A 23,767-nucleotide genomic window follows, 5' to 3' on the forward strand; every position below is an offset into this window, starting at 1 on the left:
TAGGCACGCTAATCAAAGCACTTAATTCTATTAGAAGTTTCGGGATGCTACAAAAGTAAAATGTGAAGGAAGGCAAAATTTGAATATATATATATACCAGTGTTCGTGGATGGGGAAGCAATCCAATCCCAGCCGTTGATCTCCTAGGGAGTAGGTTGTAACGACCCAAAATTTCTAATAAGGCTTAAGGGCCTTGATTAGTGTGCCAGGACGGCCTAATTGGTATCTATGTGAATAAATGATTAAATGCATGATTTTGTGGCATACATGATTATATGAGTAAATGGATATGATGAGATGCATGTTTATGAGCATTAAATATGCATGTGGGGCCTGTTTGGTTTATAAGGGCATGTTTGACATCTTGGCCCATTGAGGGCATAAATGTAATTATATGTGGGGCCTGTTTGGTTTATAAGGGTGCTATAGCACTAGGCTTGAGTGTCTAGGGGATTTTTGGCTCTGTTTGTAGCGCTATAGCGCCCCCTTTGTGGCGTTGTAGCGCTACCCTGTTTCCAGAAGTGGGTTTTTGAGTTATTTCTTAGGGTTTTTGCCCGGGGGCTCGAGGTTTAATTCCACCACCCTGTTTGGTGGAATTAGCTCTTCCTGAGGGCTCGGGATTGGTCCCGAGGTTAGGTTTTGGAATTTAAGTTTGGTGATGGTTCTAATTTATGGCTGTGACTAGGTGTACGCTAGGTGTACGCTATGGCTGTTTATGTGGATAGGTTGGGACTAAGTGTTCCCTATATTTGTATGCACTGTTATATGATTGTGATAAACCACGTGAATATGTTGGGACTAAGAGCTTCTTATATTTGTATAATGCCATGAGATGGTATTATGCCACAGGGACATGTGATAAATGACCTAAGAGTGCAAGAATCATTATTTCTGCAAAAGGCGTGGCTCAACCACTGGTAGCTGAGGACATCTATCATTAAGCTCGGTTAAGTTGGCCGGAGTCAGTGGGTATAACACTGGGGGTGACCTAAGTGAGCCGAAGACAGTGGGTTAAACAGAGGGTGCCAACCCTGAATATTATGTAATGGTTGCAATAATTGTTGATTATGAATGGGATTATCGGTGTTAATCTTATGGATATGATATGTTGATTATCTGGATGACAAATTGTTAACTTGTTGATTGTTATCACTAGTTAGGTGAATGTTATGAATTGCTAAATACTTGGTTATGCTTTGTGGAATATTTGGTTATTGATATTGATCATGCTATGATATTTTGTTTTCTTGCTGGGCCTCGGCTCATGGGTGCTTCGTGGTGTAGGTAAAGGTAAGGATTTTGTGGTTCGACCATGAGTTGGAGAGCTTTGAGGGCGAGGTGTACATTGTTAGCTGCTCGGCCGCCACGATCGAGGGTTTGTACAGGGACGGAACCTAAAATTGCACATTTTGCCATTAGAGTGGCCATGGTTGTTTATAACTTTTGGAATTTTTTTGTAAACACAACTTTTAAACCCTATTTTTGGGATCCCATGTACTAAATAATTATTTTAGTGAAGATTATCTGTTTATAACCAAAATATTTTAAACTTAACTTATTTATTATTATTGGATCACGATTTCAACTATATGACTTGGTTAGCAAGTCCTGCACTATTTAAAATACACAGTGTAACGACTTTGGTTATTCAGGGCATTACAACTTGGTATTAGAGCGTCCTAGGTTTAAGGGTTCCTGAAGACTGGCTGGACATGTACATTCGCCGCTAAGGACAAGCTCAACTCAGGGTTTCGTAATTGAATACATTAGATGATATGCTTAAGTGCTTGAATGGAATATGAATGCTTAATTTGTATGAGTAATAGGAAGCACGAGATTCTGATAGGGCATGGCCCTTGACTGCTGTGTGATAATATTGAGGTGTGCTTATTAGCATTGCTATTGCATGTGGATGAATATTTGGATAATGGTTTGTATATTGATTACATGTGGTTAATTGGTTAAATTGAATTTACATGTTATATCTGTTTATTGGTATATGGAAAGCATGATGAACATGATTACATTTAGTAGCAATGAATTTGTTAGCTAATGCATAGAAATGTATACTGGCGTTTGTTATGCTTTATGTGTGCATGTTTATTGAGACTGTTTGGACTTGCCCGTGGAATGGTTCTGGATATGAACATTAGGGCTGAGGGGTTTATTCAGTAATGGCAGGTGAATTCAGACTGTTTGTGCTCAGAATGGTTAAATATACTTGGTAATGATATGGTAGGAGTTGCAGATGATAAATAGGGATTGGAACCCTCCGTCTACCCCTGAAGGTCACAGCAAATGTTTGCTGGTAAGTGGGTAAGCTGTGAGGTCTGAAAGAGGAGACTAAATGGATGAAACAGTGGGTTTTTCTAGGGAAAGAGCTATTTTGTATAGTGTAACAACAGGGGCATCGATGTTTGTTGACTTAAAGGTATAGACAGTTAGGAGTGTTGTAGGGAAGGTTTTAGGGGCATTACTCCCTGGTTATGAGGAAGTTTTGGATGTACCCCAAAATTGATTAGAGGATGAGCATAGCTAATCCCATCCTTGATTACATGAAGGTGATAGGTCGTGGCATAGCGGTTGTGTCAAGTAGTTGTGGCAAAAGATTGTACATAAATGGTACCCCAGACTCGAAGTGTTAGCATGATGGGTTGGGGAGAAAATCGGACCGAGATGTGATAGAAAAGGTTACTATGAAGTGGTTGGAGCTATGAGGACTAATAAGTTTAGCAAATTCTTTGGAATGGTAAGACAACAACAGAGTATGTCAACAAGTTTGGTGAGTTAGTCAATCCGCTTTGGAAGTTGACACAAGCGGATGTAACCAGAATTGATGACTCATTTAAGGATAAACTCTAGAATGACCCAGAGCATCAGGGCCGCTCCGGTGCATGAGGTTTTCATCGGTGCCTGGGCAGCAGGGACAGCCATGGCATCTGAGATATAAGGAATGAAGTATGGAATGTGAATGTCGAAAGACAAGAAATGCAGATGACGGTATTCCCATTGGTGAAATTTGGTCAGGGCAGATACTCAGTAATCAGAACAAAAGAGTCCCTGACAGTTCCTTGCCTTCTGGTTTTGACAGGAAGGGGGTATAGTTCACAAGATATCCATCAAGACAGTGATGATGCTTAGTGAAGTTATTCAGTATGCACAAGAAGCCAGAGACGCCATTTGGAAAGATGTCAGATAAGGACACGTTATCTACATGGAGTGGTTATGTACGTTAGGGCCGAGTAGGGATTGCCCAGGATTAGAGAATGGAAGACTGGAATGTCTTGTTACATTTGAAGCCCAAGGCTAGTTCCTCGGAGGTGACCAGTTGATTTGATAGTTCTCACTCTTGGTGTATAACGAGCTGGAAGATTTTGGTGTTGCGTGTCTTTAGGAGAGATTCAGATATAAAGTAAATGCCTCAAGGTTGTTATACGAGGGGCTCAAGATATTAGTGCTTGTCGGGGATGAATCAGAAACTCTTTAGAGAAGAATTATAATACAAGTAGTAAAGGGGTTCATAGTGAAAGTGATTTATCTTGTCATATGAGAGCCTTGTTACGAACCTGGGTGAGAGCTAATTTGTGAAGAGACAATCATGGATTGCAAGGGACATCACCTGAAGTATATAAGTTGGACTGAATGGAAACTGAAGTGGTCAGTAGGGATTCAGATATGTAAAGAGTTGTTGAGTATGCTTCAGGGGTTGGCTATGGACAGACTCGGTATCGGGGACGGTATGAAGAATGGTATTAGTTTGGCAAAAAGAATTATTGGTACAGTTGAAGAAGTGTCTGGCTTAGGGATGGATTAGATAGAGCATCGTATCGTGGAATTTGTTATTATCTTCTGTTAAGGATGAAGAGTTTAAATGCCCGGTTACAAGACAGGACAATGTCTTCAGGAATTGATCTTCGATCTGGTTATTACCAGCTGAGGATCAAGAAAGAGACATTTCAGGAATTAGCACTTGTACCAAGTGGGGTGTGATGGATTACCAATAGAGATTCTTAACTGATTTAAGCTTCAACAACACAGGTAAGTTCAACAAGCAGAGAGTACTGGAAGGATATGAATTAGTCACATCTAGGATCATTAAGGAGGCATTGAACTGCTTTCTAGCTTGAAGCAGAATGTGAATGACTACTACACTAACGATACTAAGGCTGAAGAAGTAGGGTAACAGGTAAGGCTCTAGAAGGTCTCGATTTCAATCTCGCCAAGGGTATTCAAGGTCATGCTATAGGAAGAAAAAGGATCAGGTATGAAGAGATTCAGTTTGAAGCCACAGAGAGATTACTAAAGAACATCTGAAGGATAGGAAGCGCAACGAGACTAGTGATCATGTCATCTACTACATAAGTATCTTTGGAGGATGACCATATTAGAGATTAGAACGACAAAAGAACCTGAGGGTAGACTGAATGGACAACTTTGTATCAAATTTTTGGAAGATGGAATAAGGATTGGTTAATACCTCGTGATATAGAAGTTCGTGTGTAATGGATGGTTACAAAAGGGAGTGTGAAGGACCTTGATTCTGTTATAAGGACATGAAACTGTAAGCGGTGCATCAAGTCTGAGACGCGCCCAAACATAGACTGAAGGAATAATCATCTGAGCCTCGTGGTAGGTGAGAGAATGGGAACATGATCGGTATACAGAGAATATTAAGTTGACAGTGGGGGCATGGCATAAGAGATTTGAGCGCTTGGTCATTTGTAGAGGAATAACCCTGAGACCAAGATCTAGTTAGACTTACTGGGTAATTCATGTTAGAAAATCCTTGATTATACAAAAGGGAAATTAATTTGGAAGCTGATCTTTTAATTGGGATGGTCTGTGTCGGTTGAATAGGACGCCATGGATCACAACAAGGTCAGATAAGGTAACAATTGGGATTGATATGGTGCTGGTGATGGGTTGTGGATAGGTATATGTCTCGATGGGCAATGAAATTCAGGAAGTGGGTCTTGTGAGAATAGTTAAGAAACCTACCATTGTAATATGAATTAAGAAATGAAGATTGGATGAGTGATCCGATGGAACCCGATGTTGAGGTGAAGTTCCTAAAGGAACATTGTACTACTTTCTTAAGCATATTGTAATCAAGAAATTTAAATGGATAGTAAGATAAGATATTCTTATATTGAAGGATAATATGATATAGCAGTGGATCATTGGTGTGGACCACGTTGGACTACAAGTAGGGTAATTGGACATGAAAGATTGTAACTCAGCAGATTGAGTTAACACATTTTGGTTCGTGTGAATGAGTGACGTGGGATGACAATTGATGATGACGGGTTGAGACTCTTATATTCTCCAGGTTTTGTAAAGAAATTAGAGAACGAAGGGAATAGGATTAGATCTTAGAATTGGTAGCTGTCTACAGATAAAATGGCAATCTGAAGGATTGATGGTTATTTTATGAATGTGTAAGTGTTTGGGATATTAAGAAAAGTATAGTCCTATGGTGATCGGTCACAGTGATGAATGCTAGCTTGCGACTGAAGTGACACCGCATAAGGTATGGTAAGAAAGGAGGCATGAAGTGTTGATTCTAAGTAAGGAAACAAAAGACGATGAGTATTATGGTTCAGTAGTGGTTCAGAAAAGAAAAAAAAACAACAAGGTTGTTAGAATTATTAGGGCAGAAGTATCTGTTCATCTGAAAGGACGTAAGAGTTCGCAAATTTCGAGTATCAGAATACGAAGTTTTAGGACATGAAATTTGTATTTCTCCCAACATTGCAGACAGGGAAGGGTATGATACCTTGTGAAAGAAAGAATGATTTTTGGATTTATGATTTGAGAAGGATTCTGACATCGTATCAAGGCTTAGGCGGGGCCTACAAGTTTGCCTTACCTTGGTATGGGTGGTGGCTTAAGGGTATTATTGATGCAATAACAAGATGGGAAATAACCGCCGAAGAGATAAGTAGACTCTGGGGTTTCGGCAAAGTTTTGGTCGAGAAAAGGGTAATGAGATTACAGTTATAAGATAAGATCTTATGGAACAAGACTATCACTCTAATAAGAGTGTTGTTGAGCGATTATAGGAAAATAATTGGATTATGATGTTATGGTCAGAGAAGTAGGGTTTATTACCATATGGGTGTTCGAATAAATTTTGAGGACGAAATTACTATAAGGAGGGGATAGTTGTAACGACCCAAAATTTCTAATAAGGCTTAAGGGCCTTGATTAGTGTGCCAGGAGGGCATAATTGGTATTTATGTGAATAAATGATTAAATGCATGATTTTTTTGCATGCATGATTATATGAGTAAATGGATATGATTAGATGCATGTTTATGAGCATTAAATATGCATGTGGGCCATGTTTTGTTTATAAGGGCATGTTTGTAATCTTGGCCTGTTCAGGGCATAAATGTAATTATATGTGATAAATTGTTGAGACCACATTATTATGTGGATATATTTGCAGCTTGTGGCTCGAGGCGATCCCAGTGAGCAGTTTAGCGAAATAGTCACGGTGGGGATTTATACCTGGCTCGGGGGAGCCTGGGGGTATTTCTGGGAACTTGGGAAATATATTGGAGATTATTAGGCATTGGGGAAAATAATTGGTGATTAATTAGATGATGGGGTTTAAGCGATAATTATTAGAGACACTCGAGGAATTAGGAGCAATGACCGAAATGGCCTTAGAATTTTTTAAGGTTTAGATTTTAATGGGAGGGCAATATGGTCATTTGGTCTAAAAGAGATAAGTCATTTTCAGCCTTATCAGACTTAGTGGAATGTTTAGAAAAAAGTAGAAGCTGAAGGAAAAGAAAAGGAGGAAAGAAAGAAGGAAAAACAGGGGTCTCTTTCTCTCTGTCGGTTTGGCCATTTTTCACCATCTCTTGAGGATTTTTGGAGCTGAAATCTCAAGAAGGGCCTAAGAAAAGACTTGAGTTTATGATCCTTGAGGTGGCTAGAGGTTTAGCTGTACGTTATACTCAATTCAGGTAAAATTTTCAGAGTTTACTCTGAACTTTCTGACTTCGAGGAAATTGATTTTGATTTTGAACTTTGAATGAAAATGAAAGGAATTTGAGATTTGAGAACTGTGGAGCTTAAGGCTAGAGGGGCATAGTGATAACCTAAGGTCGAATTTCTCCATTGAAGGTAACCATTTCTGGCTTTGAAGTTCTGAGTTTCTGCTGAGTTTTTGAGCTTCAAGCTCAAGCATGGCTTTTTCTTTGTTTTGGGGTGCATGTAGCTAAGTTCTATATGGTTGGGCTATCTGGGGTGAGATGTAGATGATGGTAGGCTCAATTTGGTGCATGGTTGAAGTTTAATGGGGTTTTGGAGAGTTTTGGCTCGAGAAATTTCAAAGGAGAAAATCAGTGTGTTGTTGGTGCTGTAACTAGCGCTGTAGCGCCCTAAGGCTAGCGCTACAGTGCTAGGCTTGAGTGTCTGGGGAATTTTTGGCTCTGTTTGTAGCGCTATAGTGCCCCCTTTGTGGCGCTGTAGCACTACCCTGTTTCTAAAAGTGGGTTTTTGAGTTATTTCTTAGGATTTTTGCCCGGGGGCTCGGGGTTGGATTCCACCACCCCATTTGGTGGAATTAGGGCTTCCCGAGGGCCCGGGATTGGTCCCGAGGTTAGGTTTTGGAATTGAAATTTAGTGATGGTTCTAATTTATGGCTGTGACTAGGTGTGCTTGAAGGTTGATTTCACTAGTCACGCTATTGGGATCAAAGGTAAGAAAATTGCACCAGTTTATGTGGATAGGTTGGGACTAAGTGTTCCCTATATTCGTATGCACTGTTATATGATTGTGATAAACCATGTGAATATGTTGGGACTAAGAGCTCCCTATATTTGTATAATGCCATGGGGACATGTGATAAACGGCCTAAGAGTGCTGGAATCAATATTTACGCACAAGGTGCAGCTCAGCCACTGGTAGCTGAGGATAGCTTATTTATCACTGAGCTCGGTTAAGCTGGCCGGAGTCAGTCGGTATAACACTGGGGGTAGCCTAAGTGAGCCGAAGATAGTGGGTTAAACAGAGGGTGCAAACCTTGAATATTGTGTAATGGTTGCAATAACTGTTGATTATGAATGAGATTATCGTTGTTAATCTGATGGATATGATATGTTGATTATCTAGATGACAAATTGTTAACTTGTTGATTGTTATCATTGGATAGGTGAATGTTATGAATTGCTGAATGCTTGGTTATGCTTTGTGGAATATTTGGTTATTGATATTGATCATGCTATGATATTATGTTTTCTTGATGGGCCTCGGCTCACGGGTGCTTTGTGGTGTAGGTAAAGGCAAGGATTTGGTGGTTCGGCCATTAGTTGGAGAGCTCTGGGGGTGAGGTTTACATTGTCAGTTGCTCGGTCGCCACAATCGATGGTTTGTACAAGGACGGAACCTAAAATTGTACATTTTGCCATTAGAGTGGCCATGGTTGTTTATAACTTTTGGAATTTTTTGTAAACACGACTTTTAAACCCTGTTTTTGGGATCCCATGTACTAAATAATTATTTTAGTGAAGATTATCTATTTATGACCAAAATCTTTTAAACTTAGCTTGTTTATTATTATAGGATCACGGTTTCAACTATATGACTTGGTTAGCAAGTCCTGCACTATTTAAAATACACAGTGTGACGACTTTGGTTATCCAGGGCGTTACATAGGTACTCAAGGATGATCCAACAGTCACACTTTTCAAGGCCTGGATCATGATAAAAAAGAGTGGGAGGACGTCTTGGGTATACAATAGACGTCTTGGGCACGGAAAAGACCCCCTCATTAAATGACATTGATTGGTGGACCTAGCAATAGGGATTTGACATGTGGCATCACCTTTTTAGAGGTGTCAGGCCTCGAGGATGCTCAATCATCTCAATCTAAGTACATACCTCAGAATTACTCTCGTAAATCAAAGTCTCCACTGCCCAAGGACGAGTGAAGACTTGGGGGGCAAATGTTTTCTGTGTTTTCACCAAGTGACACGTGGCACACATTAGAGAGTAGTTATGTCTTTATGAAAGCTATTGAATTCCTTTGGAGTTTGTTTGGAGCTCCATGAAAGGTAAACCTTGCCTTCAATCATAATTCACCACCACCGGAGGAGTGTGTCATCATGGAAGTGCTACTTGGAGAAGACTATGTTCCTTGATATCATTGAAGTCTTAGTGAAAGATGAATCCTTATTTTCAAGTCCTCCTGGTCTGCGAGATCATCCTCCGGACCTAGAGTAGAGCTATCAAGTGTCAAGCACAGTGACCCTGGACCACAAGTAGCCATCTAATATTTTCTGTTACACTGATCGTGGTGTCGATCTCGTACAAGAGACAAGCAGGATGCCTCACGACGCCACCTGACATGGGAAAACAAGCTGCTACCCTCTTGAAATCGTCAAGAACGTGTTTCCCAATAAAGTAGTGGGTTGGTACCTCGTATTTGTAACGCCCCACATTTTGGGCACGTGGTAATAGCAATTCGGATCGAGATTTTATTCCCATAATATATATCATACTCGGGTTGTATTACGGTTTGAAAATAAAAGTTCAAATTAAGATATGACATTATTATGAATTTGATTGTCTTTTGGTCAAACTAAAATTTTTAGTCCCGGACCGAAATAAAAACCTTACACGGGTAAAATCTTGGATAATAAATAATTATGGCAAAAATATGTACTTTGGGTATAGGAATATTAAGAATGCTATTAGAGAATTTTAAATAAAATTCTTAGGAAAGATCCCAATATGTATTTTGAGAGAAAATGCTTATTTGGCCTTATTGGGGTTAACAAATTAAAATGGTTTCCAAAAATGCTATAAAGTGACTTTGATGAAATTTTGGGTGGTTATATTTAAATTTTTATCATGTTCTAATGGGCTTTAGATTTATACCACCCTTGAGCCTTATTTTTGGGCTCAACCACCCCTTACGTGGACTTTTGGTCATATTTCAAAAGGCACCCATGCCAAAGTCTGAGAATGCACTGTAGTTCTAAGTTTTAAGTAAATTACTTAAATAAAAATGGGAAATTAAGGGAGCATTAGGAAGTGGATGAGTGTATTAGGTTAATCACATGTTGTGGTCAACTCTAAATAGTGTCATGTGACACTTCTTGAGCCTAGGAAGCCACTCCACTCCAACCCACATCACATCACCCATCATCTCACTTGGTAGCCACCCTACACTCATCTTTATCTCTCTCTCTCTCTCTCTCTCTCTCTTGTTTCCTCAAGGAAACCTCCATGGAAGCTTGAGAACATGCTTGAGAAACCAAGTTTCAAAGTGAGTTCTTGTACCTCTTCTTCTTGTTCTTCTCTATGCAAAAGCCTAGGGCTCCATTTGTGCATTTTGATCTCTCAGTTGTAACTATTTTTAAATATAGTTTTAAGTTCTAGAAGCTCATGGCAGCGACAAGTCTCTTAAGCTCACTTAGAAAGCTTGCACACAACCTTGATCACCAAGGAGGTAACCCTCTAGTGTCGAAATGTCCATTTCTTCCCTTGTTTCTTTCTTTCCTTGGGTTATTATTTGAATTGGTAATTTTTTAGGAGAGCTTTTAAGATATTAAAGGATAGTGGTGAGGCCCGAAACCTATGAGGAACACACACAACCAAAACCTAGAGCAACTAAGGTAAAACTCTAGTGAACTTTGGTTTATATTTTGTACAAGCTTAGGAAATCTATTTTGTATGAGTGTGATATGTGTTATGTTCTTATTTTGGCCTGTAATATTGTGTTTATGATTTATAGTTTATGCATGCATGGTGGTAGGGTTTGTTATTAGCTTGGAGTCCAAAGTTCCACTAAGTTGTATGATCTTATGCTTGTTGCCAAAGTTTTTGACTTGACTTCCAAAGGTTCAAGCACTGCCATAAAGAATTTTTTTCATAAAAATAACTCTATGAATCAATTCTATAGTAAGAGTACATGATCTTAGGCTTTTGAAACGCTCAAAATTATTTTTTATGCTAGGAGTTATGCATGTTTTGTGAAACTTAGACAAATCTAGAAAAATGTTGGCAGACGAGATTCAAGATTTTTTGGCAATGTGTTGAGTATGTAAATCGAAGTATTTTTTTAATGAAACATTTTGAAATTTTTTTATATTATTCAAAGTAAAAATATAGAAAGTTTCATGGAAATATGATTAATATATTGGGAGTTATAAAATGTTAAAGTTGACAAGAAATCTGGAAAAAAACATTCTTAGTCAGTTAGGCCCTTACACTTTGGAAAAATATTTTAGTAAGAAAAATTAAATATTTTGGGCTGATTTCTAAACTAAACAATCTCTGTATATTAATAATCAAACTGGAAAAGTTTCATAAAAAGATAATAAAAAGGCTAGGAATAATATCCTTCTAGTGTTAAAAGAAAATATAAGATTTTGAAATAAAAACTTATAGGCAACAACCTTAATGAACATTTTCACCAAGAAAAAATTATCTTTTTGGCCTAATTTTTCTCATGGATATTTCTAGCATAACATAATTTGGACCAAAGAAAAAAAGATAAGAATACCAAATCGAGTAGATTTTGTATGTCTCCTAAGTTTAGGAAAAATCCAGATTTCAAATAAAACAATTTCAGACCATACTATTTGGCCACAAATTTCACCTAGTTAAAATGTGTATTTTTTATTAAAAATTGGTATGGAACTTCTTGGGATATTTAAGAATAACTCTGTCAAAATTGGGAACTTTTTGGTATAAAGATTTTAAATGGCAGCCTTCCAAATTTTGAAATCTTTCACAAATGGAATAATTTTTCAACAAATATTTTGAGGCTTTTTACCAAAAAGTAAGTTTTAAAGGAGATTCAAAAGTACGCTTATATTTTCACCTTAACTAAGTAATAAGATTATTTTAAACACCAATAAATAGAATAAACTTATAATATTAAGATTCACCTTAAAATAATTAAATAAATAATAATAATTAAAATGGGGTCCAAAGCCTATTTTTTCAAAATAATTAAGGGAAAAATAATTCTTTTCTAAATAAATCCTAATGGATTTTTAAGAATAAATTAATTCTTCTAGGACCTAATTAAAATCAAAATTTAAACTTATTTTCCTTATTATCGAGTATTAATTGAACAATTTTCTTCGCCACTATTTGTTAAGGGATTAAGTTTGGTACATCATTAGTACTCTACATTTAGATCACCCGACTAGAGTTGAGAATAGAATAAATCTTAGAAATTAAATAGGGTCAAACCTCTCTAAAGATTCTAAGGTTTCCAAGGGCTTAGAGGGAAGGTTTGAAAAACCCATAACGAATTGTGGTACTAGTTCAATATTTTCTAAATTGACCTTAACGCTCAAAGAAAACTTAATAATTATTGATTGCCATAATTAATTCGAGTGTACCGTATGGCTACTGGCTAATCGATGATGGGACTTCTAGTAGAAGAACATCCCGCATATTTCTAAGGACTACTATAAGTCAATTCAACCTTCTTTGACTGCAACATGAATAACTAGTGTATTGCTTCTTAGATTTAGGTCACGAGCACAAGTATACACAATTGTTGTAGAAAGTCTATAATGGTGTTATCCTAGCGGACATGAGTTGAGGTTTAATTCCAGCATTGATGAAATGGCTGACAACATTATTCCACAGAGCTTGTATGCCTGTGGGAAAGTAAGAATACCTAATGACACTAATGGTACCAATGGAAAATAAATATGCTAGTGAGGCCTAGGCCCCAATAACCGTGGACCATTATTAGACTGGTATTGCCACACTAGTCACAGTAGGTTATAATTGATATGGCTATTTCTTGATTGAATATTGATATGATGCATTCTCCCTCTAATTGATGTTAGGATTTGTTAATTCTATTAAATACAAAAATGAAATAGAGAGATTATTGATGTGATGCATGTACTCTATGAACTATATTAGGATGTGATGATCCAAATTTCATATAAATATAAGTTGTAGAGAACTTATTTGGGGTCGAAAAATTAAGTTGCCTTTGGAATAGTATTGGTTGGTGTTGTTGTTGATAAGATTGTTCAGTCACGGTTCTGACTACTCTATGGTTACGAAGATTGTTCTATATATCTATTTTGCTCTTGTATCTTCTACGTGCAAGTTCGATTTTGAATTTCGGTTATTGAGCATGACCATAAGTTTGCCAGGATGCTTACGCATTCTTGAATTTTATGTTTGGTGACCGGTTATATCAGATACTGGAACCCTAATTCTGGTTAGATGTCTGAATGTTGTTATTATTGGCTAAGGGTTTGTTGTCTTTATTGATGTTATTTGTATTAGGTTGATATTACTGAGAGTTTTCACTTACCTAGTTGTTTCATGTTGTAGGTAAGCTAAAAGGCAAGGCAGAGCAGTGAGCGCTAAAGTCTGCATTGTGGAAATGTACATGTGGCCTGATCGTGAGAAATCTACACTTTTGAAAAATATGTCTTAATTTTATAAGAACATATCTTGGGCTATTTATATTGAATGTTTAGAATTTTATAATGGTGTAATCACTTTTTAAGTATGCACATATTTCCAAACTAAAGAATTCTTATTTTAAAAGTTTTTTATACGGATTTTGGAGTCTTTTTTTAGGTTAAAATTAATATTATTCCCCATTATTAGTCTTGTAAATTATTTGGGTCTTTACAGTATTGGTCCCATTGAGATATGTAGTGGCCCACTGAGGGATTTTACCATTTATTGTTCATTTAAGTCCCAAATAAGGGAGGGTAATTGTAATTAGCCCTCATTAGGGAACTAATTGCCTTCAGTCATTTATAAATAGGGCTAGGGCACACTTTGTAAAGGACTTTTGCTTCATTTCTTATTTTTAGAGCATTGCAAAAATGCTACTTGAGAAACCTCCATAGAAGCTTGACATTTGCAAGCTTTAAACCTCCTAAATACGAGGGACTCATGGACTAGGGTTAATTTATAACCTGAACAACGTAAAATCCCGTTTCTCAATCTTTATTTCTTTATGCTTCGTTTAATTAGTTGTTAGTGAAAAAGCTAGTCAACAATGTGATTAATTGAAATTAAAATAATAATTGTAAATATTATTTTAATTTATAAGAATTGTGAGTGGATCGCTTTAGAATAATATTTGGGACTTAAGTATAAAATAAAGATAGAATTGTGAAATATTTATTTTACTATATAATTAATGGTTAAATAAATGCTATAAGGACCCTAGAGTAATTTTATTATTTAATTCGGTCACATGGGAATTTAGTTGAGAAGCCTAGAACATGATTTTATTTGTTTGGACTCACATAAAATCATAGTCATTATAGACTATAGTTTGTGTGTGTGCCAAGTGGTACCACATATGTGAGATAATAGGCTATAGTTTTGATGTATTTATAATATTATATAGTTTCCAACTCATAAATGGGAAATAATGAGAGCATATGGTTTGGTCATGGGGACTTAGTATTGAAGTAATGTTCGCTAAATTTGTGTAAGAAGTGGCCTTGGGAGGGAACTAAGCCAATTTAAAATTTGAATGTTAGTGGGTTGTTATGGGAGTTAAAGGCCGATAGGTGGAAGTTATTTACTCGTTTTGGATCAGCCATTTTCGAAATCCACTAAGGAAAGAAAGAAAGAAGAGTTTGAGAGAAAGGAAAAGAGAAAAAGAAATCACTTTGGCTCTCTATTGGTTCATCTAAGAAGAGATCAACACAAGGGTAAGTGTTTGTTCCAATTTCTCGCCTCTCTTTAATGATTTTGGGTTATGATGGTGATCTTACAGGTTCATGTTTGCAGTAGAAATAGTTCAAGCAAGAAAATAAATCATTTCATGACTTATTAATTCTTAGACTTGATTTAATCAAAGATGAAGCAGGGATCATGAATCCATGAATACAACCTACAATAAGTTCTCGTGAGTCTATTTATTAAATAAATCATTTCACGACTTATTAATTCTGAATGACTCTACTATAGACTCAGAATTGAACTCTTGATTCATAGAACACATTTCCCTCGATGTAAATATGCTATCAATTGTTATAATCATAACCGTCTGTCAACCCTTTATCGATGACTTACTAATATGCTCGGTGAAATTTACCATTTTACCCCTCATTTGTATTTTATCCTTAACTCGCACTAAGTCCCTTGTAAATGATAAATCTATGAACTTAATAACATATATGAGTGCTCAATCATTTAACCATTTGGACTTATCTATTAAGAAAATTATATTTTCACCTCTTATACATTTCATATCTTTGATAAATACTCTCATTCAAATATATTATTGAATCTCCAAGATATAAGTATAGGTTATGCTGTATGGACAATGTTTTAATGAACAAGTCAAAAGGCTCAGATAATATAATTAATAGCATTATTATCACTCAGAATTTAGATCTACTTGACTTATGATCAACGTTGTGATACTGATTAGATTCGATTACAACGATACTTAATAATCTATCAATACACTACAACAAAAAATGTCATTTGCGCCAGTTTATAACTGCCACAATTGAGTTTTTGCGTCAGTTTTATATGTGACGTGAAATCCCATGACGCAAACCAGACTGGCGTTTGCGTCAGTGGGGCACTGCCACAATTCTTGCGTTGACTGACGCGTTTGACTGATACAATTGCTCTTTTTTGTTGTAGTGATATTAGTGTCGGTCCTAGTCCGATGTAACAAGATACATCCGATCTTATCTACTTGGTCAATGTCTAGGACAAGACATCACACCATTGTGTAAGTGGATCATATCGTAGATTACTAAATTATTGAAAATTCTATGCATTGATTTAATCTTAGGACTAATTCTTTTGAACATATGATTACAATTATAATCTACTGTGACCTAGTCACTATAAGTGTAACTATACATATGTTCAGGATTTCATAGATGTTTGTATTACGCAATAATCATGTAATAAAACACGTAAGCAATACAATTGATGAACAAAAATGATTTATTCTTCTTTTATTGATAATAAAAAAGTGTTACATAAGAAATATGGTTTTACAATGGCATAAAACCCCAACAATCCCAACCCTGATGCTCACCTAGATAACCGCAAGCCAGGTAGCGTGCCAACACCTCTCGTCATGCCACATTCGATATTGTCCGAATAGCTCATGTCATGGCCAAGGATTCCCATGCAACCATGGTCCAATCCACATGGCACAATTCTTGTATGCATGTCGGTTGGCCCTCGAGACAAACTGTTAGACTAGTAGTATATACTGGACCTCTATCCTTTTCAAGCATTAGCAACCCTCCAATGCCTACATGCTGACTGTTTGGAGAGAGTGACATTACACCACCAAAATAATAATAATCTACATATAATAACACTTGACAATGTCCAAAAAAAAAAGATTGAGATAGAGATATGCAAACCCTAGTTGTAGAACGAAACGCTTGTTCTTCTTGCAAGCTCCAAACCCTTCGATGAAACACCACTTGAGACCTTTGATGTAGAGAATCAAAACCAGGGGTTATACATGAGATTTATCATTGTCCAAATTCTCTATTTCCTAGCCCTTGGTGGATGCTTGAGGCTTTCTCTAGTAGGAAATGGAATTAGGATTGAACAAGCCTTGAAATTCACTAAGACAAGCACTTTATTTATAAATTTCTTGGAGAAAACTTATGATATTGAGAACTAGAGAGAGTGATCAAGTTTATCAAGACTCTAAGAGAACCCTTTTATAATGTAGGCACCATCATTAAGTCCAACCAATAGGATTGGAGCATTTAAACACATCATTTAGAGCTTAAAACAAGTGTCTATACAAACAGGTCATGCACATTGTCTATCAATAGGCAATGCGTCACCTGTTATGCATCGCTGAAACTCTAAGGTTTTAGGCGAAACAACATCACTTAGGCAAGTCCAACTTCTCTAAAGTGACCTTAACACCTCAAAATTCCCCCATACATTTTGGGCATCCTAATATACCTCAATGTATCACTTTGGACACAAAAGCATAATTTTTCAATGCCTACAAGAAAAAAGTCAAATTTCACATCTTCACTATGTGAAACCATTTATTGTTTTAAATCTAGCTTGTGTAAACCCACTTGGACTTTGTATTTTAACCAATCCTAACACTAACAAGTCCCGCAAATGACTACCTGTGCCATTTCGTGTTAAGACTCATGGCCATAGTGCACCACAATGTCTCTTGGAGGTTGGGGCCACATTCCATGCAAGCGGCATATCAGCAAGCCAAAGCAACCATCCCACAAACATCTGCCAACATACTTCAACACACTCCTGGGTCAACCTGGTAATATCCATGAGTACTCCTACTAATGGAGTCATATCAGTCCCCTCATGGTCCTCATATGTTGCTCTACTAGTCCTCCCAACTAGTAATAGGTCACTAGCGCATCTGCGCCATGGGGTGGTGGAGAGCTGCCACCAAATGCTCCCTCTATAAGTTGTATGCTAAAATTTTAGCATTCTATCAAGAACATATATGATTTTTTCTTAGGAGACATATTTGGCTCTCAACTCGCCAGTTCTTTAAATCTCCCAATTTTGATCGCACCATAATGTCCATTAACCCATTCAATATGTAAACTACAAACTCCTTTCCATTTTTGGCAATATTGAAAATAATTACAAAAATTCCACTGTCGTACAAACTAGGCATCAACATGCTCACTTGCATGCACATTAGCATGAATCTCTGCATGGACACCCACCTAGCTTGTAACATGCCCTCGAGGCCAGCATGCTACACTCTCTCCCACTTCAATTTTTGATGCTCACATCGACAGGCCTTTGGAAAATCTTCTCTTGCCTCGACTCTTAAGCTCACCCCATGCTTCATCTAAATCTTAAGTCTGGACTATTCCCTCTACCACCGTAGAATAACCCAGTTGGTGACAATCTCCCATTCCCACTCTTGGACACAATCAAAGACCCTATGTCACTATCGCTACTTAGAATCCTTTCATAAAATAGTGGCTATGCACTTGAAGACTCCTTGAAAACATGAACTCTGCTGAGTCCATCATGATGTCCCTCCAATCAATCAAGCATCCCTTTTGACATTGACCCCAAAGCCAAATCATTCTCTAATTGTGGCTTCCCCGCCAATTTTCCAATGCATACTCCTATTGAGAAGGACAAAGTCAGGTGTACCCTTATGTTGGGGGAGAGTAAGATTACACCACCAATATAATATGAATCTAAACGAAATTATGCTTGAAAAATTCCACTAAAAGATCAGAGCAGAGAAGTGAAAATATTACTTGTAGAACAAAACATTTGATCTTCTTGAAAGCTTAAAACGGTTGGAAGAACACCACATGAATCTTCTTTGTTGATGAGAATCAAAGCCAAGACTTATGTGTTAACACCGAAAATGTGTTATCAAAACATATGATAACACTTTCTGATGTGTTAAGACCGACTATGTTATCGTAGGTCAGGGTACTTTACATAACACTTTATCAGTGTTATACAGATGTGTTATTGTACTGTCAACGATAACACAACACAATTTCTATGTTATTTTAATATATAGATAAGTGTTTAATTATGTTATTTATAGTCGATTATATAACACATTTTTTGTGTTATACTACACTTTAGTATAACACATTATTTGTGTTATATAATGAAGTTTGCATAACATAATTCTTTGCATAAAAAGTGTTATTGTAATAGATATTATAACTCAATTTTCGTATTATTGTTATATTTAGATATGTTTAAATTCTCATTATATATTTTATTTATATAACACTAATTTATTCTATTATATTTTAATTTTTGTTATATAATTAAAATTAGCTTTCTAATATATACTAGCATCATCAAATGAATTTGATTTTCAAATAACAAAAAGTAAGAACATTCAACATTGAATTAACAATCCACAATTTAGTTTAAAACATTCAACATTGTCATCAACAACAAAATATTATTTAAGTATTCAAGGAGTCTAAAAGTTACTACTTTCAACACAAATAAATAAACAAACAAAGTCACTACTTTCAAGGAGTCTTAAGTATCCTTTTATACTTCGCTTGTCACATCTGCAAAATAAACAAAGAAATATTTTATTGTTATTATCTAGCATCACAAATTACTTCAAGAAAAATGATATGTAAATTATATCCAAGAAAGGACACCACATACAAAATAATGGATTCACAACTACACCAAAGCAAACAAAAACCATTCTACTTCGAAACTACTCGGAAATGAGCCTTTTACTTAAGAGTGTCAAAAACCATAATTTCCAAGTCTCCACATAAGATATAAAGGAAATACTAGCTGTTTTTTCTTTTTTGGTTTCATCAGCTTATGACAGGTGAGCAAAAGAAACAATTAACTGAAGTCGCACAAAATAGATTAGCATTTGCTAGTTTGGTAAAGTTGAGTCCTATTGAATATATGTAGTCTAAGCTAAACCCATGATAATATAATATCATTTCCTCTCAACAATGCAAGAATAAGCAACAAGTTTTGCTATTCTATTGATATGAATCATGATGAGAAATTGATTCTTATTATTGAAAATGAACCAAGTGAAGAGTACAATTGGGTTAGCCAATTAGCTTTATTTATAAGCTGGCTAGCCAATCAGGAGAATTCAATCAAGATAAGCTCAAAAACAATTACAGGTCTTACATGAGCTCAAGAACAAGTGAAGAAGCTCCCCTGCCACCGTTGCATATGACACCAACCCCGTACTTTCCCTTTTTATGTCTCGATACCTGCAACAACATTATTCTTATTTCAGAAATTCCAAGTAAAATATATCAGAGAGAGCATAGTTACCAATGTCTCTTTTATTCCACAGCTAAACTCTCAACAGAAATTAAAAAAAATAAATGACAAACACGAGATCACTTCACATGAGTATATGTAGAAAGCATAAGCTTAGATATGACCACGAACTATGACTTTAGATCATTAAGAAAACATGTAAACAAAACCAGAGAACTATATAAATGATATCAGAATGTCAAACTAGGAATGCATTGCAAGAGAAGGGAAGCTTATAGATTACCCCTAACAATGTGACCAAGATACGAGCTCCACTGCATCCTAATGGGTGTCCCAATGATACAACCCCACCATGTGTTCATGTATATGTGTGAAAGAGAAAGAGAGGAAGGAAACGATAGAGAAGTTAAACAAAATTTATATATGTACCATACTATTCCAACCATAACAGTAATAAAGAGCACTATATATGCTTGTGTGCATATAAACATAACTGCATTATGTAATATATATATATAAGATCCAATGGCCTAGATCTAGATGACACTCATATTATATGTGTGCAAGGCAAACATGTGATTAGGCTTACTAAAAAAAAAGCAATAAAGAGCATAAATGGTTGTGCCAATTCATTAGTCTGAAATAGTTTGAGAGATTAAATAAAGAGCATGACCATGTATTTAGACTAAGTCCAACAAGCCATAAGAAACTCATAAAAGAGAAACACAAATAGAACACCACAATAAACTAAGCTACAAAAATCAGCAGCAGAGTGTGGTTTATGATCGAAGCCACTGCCAAAAAAAAAACAGAGAGAAAACACAATAGACTAAACTTGGAAGTTTTATTAACCAACAATTCTGGACCAAAATCATTGTCAGAGAAGGATCCCTTCTAGTTATGAATCAAATACTATTTTGCAACATCAAGAGAGATTGACAATCCCTTTAACACAATCCAAACCCAAACACAAATAGAGGGGGCAGGTAAGTTTACAATAAGGAAATCAAGAGAAAAAAGGTATGCGCATAAATAAATTAAGTAAGAAAATTGGAATGCATCATTGCGGAGTAAAAATAATCTGAGAGTAGATTAAAAAGAACAAAAAATTGTACCTATGACAGCATATAGAGCACATAAAAAGCATGGAAATCAAGAGAGTGATCCTGTAAAGAAAGAAAGATAAGATCAGAAAGAGTACACAGTTGTCACTCCTTAGGAACTAGAAAGTTACATCTAACATGTGAGAAATAATCATAGCAAAATTGGAGTATATAAATATCATATGAATGAAAATACATATAGCTTATTAGCTTTTATGTTTAGACATTTAGTTGACGCACTGACATGAGAAACTGAGGTTCAATTCAAGAAAAAAACAAAGATGGGGCACAATGATGTGACCTACTCATCAAGATACCACATAGATGGGTCACTGATGTGATCTATACCAAGCTTAACACTTTCAAGGTCCTATTTTAATCATACCAGGTAAGCCTATACCATTTGAAATATAGAACCATTGTGTCTAAAAGAGTGATTGCTTAATCTAACAATGATAAGATACGGTTCAGTATACACAACTGTCAACAACACTTAAAACATTTGTCCAAATACCAAATAGCCCAAAAATAATATAGTGAGATATAAATTGTCCATTCATATAGTAATTACTGACTAAGATGGCCATAAACGAACCAAGTGATGTATTGGAACAGCTGTCAATGTTCCAAATCTGCCGTTAATTCGTCCAACAATTTCATGGACCTGACTTGTGAGTTTTTGATCTGTGAAAATGCAATATGAAACATTGTATTAATTGAATTTTAGCAACAAAGCAAACAAAATGCACTTAGAATTGACAGTAAAAAGACGGAGAGACAAAATAAAACTATATTCATTAATGGTTCAAACTTAACATAAAGAAACATATTCCAACTCAAATGTCCAAAAAAATCATCATTTTCATGTGACTGAAATTAATTGTATAGTTTCATGATTCCATCCTTGAAACAAAGAGTGTAATAAATATAAAATATGTAGACTTTAGTAATTGGTGATTTCAGATTTTTATAATCTTTAAGAACAGTAGACTTTTTTCTTTCTTCTTCTTTTCTTATTTGGTCTTATTGAATAAATGTAAAGTATAGACTTGGAAATGTTTATCACATTAAATAGAAATAAAAAAGAGGAAACATCAATAAAATGCGTGTTGCATATCTAAAACCAGAAAACGAAATTGAATTGAACTTACTTTCTGCTGCTTCTGCAATTCTTCTCACAAACTCAGAGTTTACAACACTAATGTACGTTTCCTGGCCTAGATACCACGAGTTTAGATTGTCTATTCGAAGGTTCCACATGCCACTATTGTCTAGAGAAATCAAAATTGCTGTCCAAGCTCTGGGAAAGACCTGTAACCAGTTGAAAAATCATTCTGTTAACAAGACATGATTCACTTCTGATAGAATATGGCTCTTGATTAAGGGAATTCTGGTGCAACGACTCAAGAAAATATGAGCTAAATATTAAGCTAACTAAATGCAATGCTACAGAGCACACACCACCAAAAAAAAATAAAGAAACAAAACAGCAATAGCAAAATCAATCAGCAATAGCAACATCAAATGTCAAAATAAAGTTACATACTGTATTGTACTAAGATAAATACACTTGAATAATAAAAAAATAGAAAAAAAAAGTATTAAGCATGCTTACGTGTCCAAGAATAAATTTGCTAAAGTACTGCGCTTGATATGTTCACCCTTCATGGCAACATCTGTGAAAATAATCTGATCTGGTTGTACACCTCTTTGAACAGCATCTGGAACACCAATAGTTTATCATAGAGGTTGATTAAAAAATGGAATCATAGAAATACGTTGATTAAAAAATGAAAGACAATCATACAGGGAATCGAAACCTGCTGGCCATTGTCTCCTTCTCTGTGGATTAGAATTTTCCCAATCTTGATTCCCTTACAACATGCTCTAAGAGCATTCTCCATACTCTCACCGCTGTAATGACAAGAATAAGTGTGCAATGAGAATATATCGAATTAGTACATTGTGAAAAATTACAGCTTTGAATCTTATTTTTTGGCCCAAGAATAGAAATCCTCTAGAGTTTGCTTCCAAATATAAAATTTATATGAAAAACTGACAAAAAAACACATGCCACAATTGCTTTGCGAAATTACCTCCTGATTATAGACACACCACATAATCTCTTACAGAAATCTACACCAGTATACACGGACTCTGCGAAAGACAGGAGATGTAAATTAGCTATCAGCAATTACAGTTTCAAGAAATTGGACTCTCTTAGCGAAATCAAAATTAGAAAAAGAAAACAAAATAATGAAGGTATCATCTATACAGCATAAACTAACTTTAGTCTTTGAACAGCAAACATGCATATGAAGCATGGGTCCTAAACTATCATATTAGGACAGTTAATATTAGATTTTCCTTTTTAGAGATTTGCAGTACTGACAACATAATGCTTTGCTTTTCTAATATGAGTAGTGGCACTTAATTGTTGAGGCTAAATAGTTAATGCCCTCACATTCAGATAAGAAGCTAATGTTACTCATATGCTAAAAAATTTCCTGTTTAAAAAAAGAAAAAAGGAAAAGTTACAATATGATAAGTAATTTTTCACATATAAGCTGAAGGAACCCATTAAAAATGAAAACAGAAAACTAAAAGGGACAAAGAACTAAAAAATTCCATTTGACTGTCAGCTTACCAGTTGGAGTGACCACCTGTTTTTCTGTAAATGGCAGATGTCCCAGACCATGCTCAACGACCTGGTAATAATTTCAAGATCATTAGTCATTGACTAATCCCATTCTCAAAATGCAAAACCATAAATAAACCATTCTCAAAATATATGATTCCCTCTATGCACATAACAAGGTTTTGCAATCTATCACATAAATGCAAAATCAAAGCAAGGAACAAAGGCAGATATAGAAGTTTGTCATGTATTCTCATTAGTTATACCAATTAAGTAATGAACATCAAAAGCTAAAATGACT

The 23,767-nt window shown here is 35.8% G+C and overlaps 1 long non-coding RNA gene across 2 annotated transcripts; it reads right to left on the reverse strand.

Annotated features, from left to right (window-relative positions):
• Positions 1-21,802: 21,802 nt before the first annotated feature.
• Positions 21,803-23,562, reverse strand: LOC133784110 (uncharacterized). Of its 2 annotated transcripts, XR_009871137.1 has the most exons (4): positions 23,476-23,562; positions 22,925-22,985; positions 22,649-22,742; positions 21,809-22,139 (listed from the first exon to the last, which is right to left on the reverse strand). It is a non-coding gene; the product is annotated as an uncharacterized LOC133784110 (long non-coding RNA). The 2 variants fall into 2 exon arrangements; XR_009871136.1 differs by having other exon boundaries at positions 21,803-22,742.
• Positions 23,563-23,767: the final 205 nt, after the last annotated feature.

This window comes from Humulus lupulus, chromosome 6 (genome assembly GCF_963169125.1).
Source record: "Humulus lupulus chromosome 6, drHumLupu1.1, whole genome shotgun sequence".
Classification (NCBI taxonomy): domain Eukaryota; kingdom Viridiplantae; phylum Streptophyta; class Magnoliopsida; order Rosales; family Cannabaceae; genus Humulus; species Humulus lupulus.